This window comes from Lotus japonicus, chromosome 5, assembly GCF_012489685.1.
Source record: "Lotus japonicus ecotype B-129 chromosome 5, LjGifu_v1.2".
Lineage (NCBI taxonomy): Eukaryota > Viridiplantae > Streptophyta > Magnoliopsida > Fabales > Fabaceae > Lotus > Lotus japonicus.
In genome coordinates this window covers 11,561,933-11,569,086 of record NC_080045.1, presented here as the reverse complement: position 1 = coordinate 11,569,086, position 7,154 = coordinate 11,561,933, and positions in this window count along the sequence as shown.

Genomic DNA, 7,154 nt, shown 5'->3' with positions numbered 1-7,154 from the left:
CCAAACAAAATTCTCTTACAAGAATCTCGTTTCTCACAATGTATCTAAGCATAAATTAAATCACTCAAACTCACGTCTCACGTTTACCAGATCCAATTATGGTCAGATCTAATCATGCTAACGTTAATCCAAACACACACTCAATTCTTTAGCCGCACACATACGCGTTTGGCCTGAAGCCCTGAACCCACTTTCTCCTCCTTCCTTCGCCCGTTCGCCGGCTGCCGCCTGCTGATTGGTCGCCACCCGCAGCCACCATCCATTGCGGTTAAAAATATTGTCCAGGCTTCACAAAATTTCTGGTTCCGCCACTGCTTGAGGGGTCTAAGCTTGAGAGGGTTAATGTGTGTGCATTTTATATATTTTTGCACCATATATTGCATATAATTTTAACATCTCATTCAGGTACAATTAGAGCAATATTATGCTTCTTTTTTTTTTTTTTGAGTCAAAAGCAATATTATGCATGTAAAAACAATATTAAGGCCACCCTGATCTGTAAAGCTGGAAGCCCATTTAAATATCTTTTTTGTCGAGAAGCCCATATATTTATATTCATCTGGTAGAAAAACAATATATTTGTGGTAGACAAAAACAAATATTTGTGGAAGCCACCTTTCCGTTCCAAAATTATAAAAAGTGGAAGCCCATTTATGTACCCTCGCTATTTGCTTGCCTATCAAAAAAAAAAAAAACCCTCGCTATTTGCATAATGAGAGTTCTTTTTAACAAAAAAGAGTTCTTTTATTTTATATTTTTAAATCGTTCACTTATTTTAAATATCATTAGTCTATTTTACTCTTGTAACAAAAAGAAAGTATCATTAGTCTACCTATGACTGAAGTGATTTAATCCAAGTATTTCCAGGGTCATTTAGACAAAGAGCGGAGATCATCTGTCTCCAAAGTCTGTCTTCTTTCCTGTCCCTCAAATCAAAATTTGACATGTGGCATAAAAACTCCACGTATGAACCTCACTTATTAACCCTTTAATTAACGGCGCATTAAACATCTTCTTCTCTGAGAATCCTTGTCCCTGCTGCGGTTGCAACCTAAAGCCTCTCATGTTATGCAACTTCTTCTCTTGTCTCCAAGAATAGATCTAATCAAGTTTCCTTTCTCTGCAACAACTATTTTCCCCCATGGAAGTTCATCTCTGAATGTTGAAATTGAATTGAAAAAAATCAATTTGAATTGGTTTTTCTTTCTGCAACTTAATCAGTTGAGATGACTGATCAAGCCATATTTGATGCATTGTATTTATGATATTCTGAGCTTCATAGAGTAATCTTATGCATTATTCTGATATTTTAGCCTAGTTCTCGATGATCACACTTATTTTGGTTTATATTGCAAAAGGGTCTAATGTTTTCATTTTAGCTATTTTGAACTCGTTTTCATAGAACAGGAATATCTAGAGCTACCGAGATCCAAATGGAGTTTATGATATGGCGTTGGAAAGCTGACTCGAAGCTCTACAACTTTCATGTTCAGCCAAAGACCCAGATCCGACTCAAACATGGTCATAACTGCCGTTTAAAGCTGCTGTCGCTAAAACTGTAAGTCTGGAGCAGTCTGGACTAAAGTTAGCATAACTTGGGCTACAGAACTCCGAATGGAGAAAACTTTGAGAGCCCACAAAGCTGACTTAACAGGCTACAACTCTCATGTTGGTGTTTATCCAGAATTTGGCCAACTTATGGGCCAAACAGACGCCAGAAGTTCCGGAGGAATCACTCCCTATTGGGCCAGAAGTTGTGAAGACCTAGGAATCACTTTTGACCTAGGAAACTTGGTTTTCACTTGTATAAATAGGAGATCTGAACACTTGTGCGGGGATTCTCTTCTCCTCTCGACATATCTTCTTTATTTCCCTATGTTTTGCTAAACTTCATAGTTGATCTTAAGGTGTAACCTTCATGTATGCAGACTTGAGATCCTTTTCTTAGTAAGTATTATTTCTTGCTTTTGAATTTGGTTTAGTTATCTTCTCTCAATGATCTGAATATTTTCTACAAGTATTGGCCGATTGGTTAAACCTTGTGCGTTGATGTTCTGTTTCAAACGCTTATTCAATAGAGAGAAACCTTGTGTGAGAGGCGATTGTAATTACACTTTGTTTAAGAAATCTAACCTCTAATACCGATTGGTGTTAGTTTTGGGGATTCTGTGACCGAAGGTTGTTCTTGTACTTTAAAGGGGCGATCGCCACTTTTTAACTTGAATCAATCGAATTCTAGACGATTGTCTAGTAGAGAATCTGGATTATTAACTCACGATTGTGAGTTGAAATTCAACCCAAGAAATCATTAAGTAATGAATTAATATCTAAAATATATTATGATCAATGATTGTCTGCTGCAGTTTGAATGGTTATTTCCTTAGGATTGACGCTTTCTTCTTCTTGCTTTCCTATTACTATTTTGCGAACAAACAACCAAACCCCCTTTTAATCGCTTTTACCTCTAAATTCTGTTGATACTCATTTGAGTCCTGGTGAGAACGATCCTGGTGATTTTACCTTGTACTGCATTAATTTATTTTATTGCAGGATTACTTTGACACGCACCCGCGACAGTGCGTTCGTCAATGACAGATCGACGACTACTTCACCATCTTGGGTGGCATTTTCTACGCCTTCGATTGCATAGTCGTCTTCTTCAGCTGCACGCTCTGTCGCGTTAGGCAGCATCGTCCTCGCCTAGTCGCCTCATCGATTTTGTCAACAGACAGAAAAAGGTTTTACGGCGTTTTCATTCCTCAGTAAGACGTAAGCTCTGTTAAAAATACATGTGTAATTTTAAGTGACGTGGAAACATCTAATTGGAGGGACAGGAAGAGAGACAGGCTTAAGAGACAGAGGATTTGCACTCTTAGACAAATCCATATTTAAATTGTTGATTTTAAATTTTGTGCCTAAATTGCCCCTGGAGCAATTGATTGGGTGATTCATGTAAAAAATCTTATCCATGGAATTGGTTCTTCAAGAGTGAATAGTCACTAGTTTCTAGTTTCTACTACTAAATTGTACTTTTTAAAACTACCAACCTAAGAGAAATGGCACCTTTTATTTATTAGAGCACACATATTATTTATGAGAGACAATTTTATTCGATTTGTGAACATTCATATACAATTATCGTCTAGCTTAGCTAAATAAAAGCGAATTTTCTCTTCTTCACAAATAGATCAAAAAAACAATCTAATCAATAAACAGACTATATGTGGCGAGGTTTAATTATCTTCTATCTAATTAGCCAACACATTTGGATTTCTATAGGTAGCGTTTGGTAGACAGGTGGGAAGGGAACGGAACAGGACACATGGGTTCTGTTTTGTGTTTGTCATGTTTTTAAGATGGAACGGAACGGGACAAAAGGCTCCAGGAACGGGACACTTTGGTTCCCTGAAAAAGGGTGGAATGGAAGGAAACGGAACGGAACACTCTCTTAAAACTTTTGCAAGTTCAAAACTACCCATAATTTATATTTGAAATTTTATATATCTAAACAATTTAAAATCACTTATAAAATTGAAAGCACTTATTATATTTGTAGACAAAGTTAAATGAAAATCTACTTTTTCAAAAAAATCACTTAAAATAAAATCAATTATTTTTTCAAAAGTAAAATCACTTTTTGTAAGCAATGATAAACGAGTCAATTAGAGTGCGTTGGATTCAACTTATTAAGGAAAATCACTTTTTAATCAAAAAATCACTTTTAAAATCAAAAAATCACTTTTTAATCAAAAAATCATTTTTTTAATCAAAATATCACTTTTTGTGTTTGTTTCAGGTGAAGCTAAAAACATATTATTTGAAACAGTTCTTTTAGCTTATCATGAAAATCTATGATGATAGATGAGAGGAGATAAAAAAGTGATTTTAATTAGAGTAGTCAAACACGAATCAATTTAATTAAAATAAAATCAATTATTTTTCGAAAAGTGAAATCAGTCTTTGTAAGAAATGATAAACGAGTCAATTAGAGTGCGTTTGATTCAACTTATTTTTGAACAAATTACTTTTTAATCAAAAAATCACTTTTTTATGTTTGTTTCAGCTGAAGCTTAAAACAGATTATTTGAAACAGTTACTTTACCTTATAATGAAAATCTATGATGATAGATGAGAGAAGATAAAAAAAAAGTGATTTTAATTAGAGTAGTCAAACATGAATCAACTTATGCTTTTCTCAAAATCTCTTAAAAAAAAATTATAGTTAAAAATCAATATTTTTTAATCTAAACAAACGCAATTAAAATAGCTTAAATAGATAATTAGGTTTCTGCTTTTTTCAATAGCATACTGAAACAACTTAAACAATAAATAAGTGATTATTTTAAAGAAATAAGTGATTATTTCATGAAGTAAGTAAGAACAAACGGTTTCTATGCAAAATGTTCAATTGAGTTCAAATTGTTTTCCTCAATCAAATATTATACATGCAGGTTATATATGTAATTAAAACCATTGTTCTGTTCTATTGACTTGGAGTTACCAAACATAACACATAGAACATCATTGTCCTGTTCCATCCTGTTCTGTCCCGTTCCGTTCTATTTTGTCATGTCCTGTTCCGTCACCAAACGCTACCTATATCTTTAAAGTAATGAAAAGGACTATCATCACCCAACTATTGTACGAGCATGTGAAAAGCAGGTTACTATATCTTCTCATCAATGGTTATAGCCATTAATGGATGGAAATAATTGTTTGCCTTATCATTGCATATATGGTCCAACTGAGAAGCTAAGACTCAAATTATTACAGAACGATTCCAAGTTTTCTTTTGATATATTAAAGTTTCAGTCATCATGGTTTCAAACCTTCGTGCGGGGTGGATGATTAAGGAGCATATATATTTTAATCTCCGGACCAATATGCATGGCTGTTAATGATGATACCCTGCAGGGGCTTGATTTTAATTAAGCATCTTAATTACCCATAAACATAAAGGATCAATCATGTTAAACTACGTACGCCTCCCATGATTAATTTCCATCATGAAGATCCCTGCTGAGTTCTAAAAAACAAGCCTTACGCAATCTGCTTTGGCTTCACCAATTAATGAACGAAATTAACCAGTGCATATGTCACAATTAGAAATTCTGTGGATTGACCATGTTGAGCCAGATGTAGAAACTAAGATGTGTACAAAATAAATGATAGAGAAATATATTGAAGCCATATATAAATTTACCACTTGATTTACGTGGTAAATGTATGTCTGATGATTAATTTCTCTTACACAATGTCTCTAGTCGAAGAATTAATCTCATAATGATATAAATATCCAGCTTAAAAAAGTAATTGTACATATGAGGTTCGATTTTTGTAGCGCACCAAAAATTGACATACACTTTTATCACTCATGTTTCGACATACATTTTTACGGCACTTTTCCTGTCGCTAACGATTGCAACAACTAAAAATCGCCACTTAAGTATACGGTTTTATGATGTCCATGTATCATTACTTTAATGAATGTCTTGTCATGGAATTATGACTTTTGGTGACAGCTAGGAAAGCATCATAGTTGTGTTAATTATACAGTATTAATTTCTGTAAGGGTTTAGAGTTTAGACACTTCAGACACCTACAATTAGAAATGCTTAATAGTTGTGTTAATTATATTATTTTCTGTAAGGATTTAGACACCTCAGACACCTACAATTAATAGTTAATGGTCAAACTGTGTAATTTGTTGCGTTCAAAAATCTTCACATATTTGAAGTGTTTGTGTGTCTAAGAAAATTGTGGCAAATAAATCAGATGAGTTCTACACGCACATGGTAATGTAGTAAGCTTTGGGCATGGATATCTTTTGACTAGCTTGAAGCCTTCATTAGTGACCAGCTACTCAGATGAATTAATGGCTCCTATATGTATAAAAATAAGGCTTAAATAAGTTTTTGGTCCATAACCTTTACTAAATGCTTGGTTTTCGTCCCTTGCCGGAGCAAAGGTGGGTTTTAGTCCCTAACCTTTGCCACAAGATTTGGTTTTGGTCCCTCCGGAGCTCTGGGTCAACGCCGGAGCTCCGGTGACCCATGTGGCATGGCCACGTCAGTTTAATGAGCTGACGTGGAATTTATTTTTCTTTAAATTAATTTAATTAAAAAAACATAATTAATTTAAAAAAAAAATTGTTTAAAATTCTAAATCCCAAATTAAATCTTCATCTTATCATCTTCAACATCATATCTTCTTCAGGTTCAAAATGAAATTCATATAACCAAAAAACATAATATCTTCTTCTTCATCAAATCATCTTATCTTTGTACTCGACCTTCACATATTTTTGTGCAGTTTCATCACGCCAATATCCATTACAATGCATTTCCTGTATTTAACAACTTAATCCACCACCATGAAATCCAACACCAGTTCTGTTGCACACCCCCAAGCCCCTTCCCATTCCACAGAGACAACACGCATCAAGCCACCACTCCTCACACGAGATCAACACCCAAAGAAAAAAGGGGAAACATTCAAGAGAGAAGAAGATCCGAAATTGCAAAAGAGAAATTGCAACCGAGAATGGTTTTGTTCATTCCTCCTTGCACAGATCTGGGTTTATCTTCGATTTGAATGGCACCATGGATCTCAGCATCGAGTGAGAGAGATCGCGAGCAGGGGCAGAAGGAGACCGGAACACGGAGGTCTGGGTGATGGTCGCGCATGTCGGCGCGGCGGCGCACGGATCCTGAGTCTCTTCGATCTGGGTCCGAACGGTGGGGTGTGGGTGCGCGTGGTGGTCGCCGGAGCAGAGGTTTGTTTCTTCCGAGTTTGGTGAAGTTTCGTGGTCCATCCCTTCTCGTGCCTAGCGTTAGATCCAGATTCAGATTGGGAAGGAGAGCTTTCCTCTGAAACTGTCATAGACATAGCAAGGTGGGGTGTATCCAAGCATTTGGTGAAGTTTGCTGAATATTGAGGGTATATCCATTAATAAGCTTTCTGTTCCTACACATCCAAATCGCCCAAATAATTGCAGTCAAATTGCTCAACGCCCACTGGTCATTAATTAGAATTTAAGTTAACAATAAATTAAGTTTTTTTTTTATTTTAAACAATTTTTTTAAAAAAAATTAATTAGGTTTATTTAATTTAAAAAATTAAATTCCACGTCAGCTCATTAAACTGACGTGGCC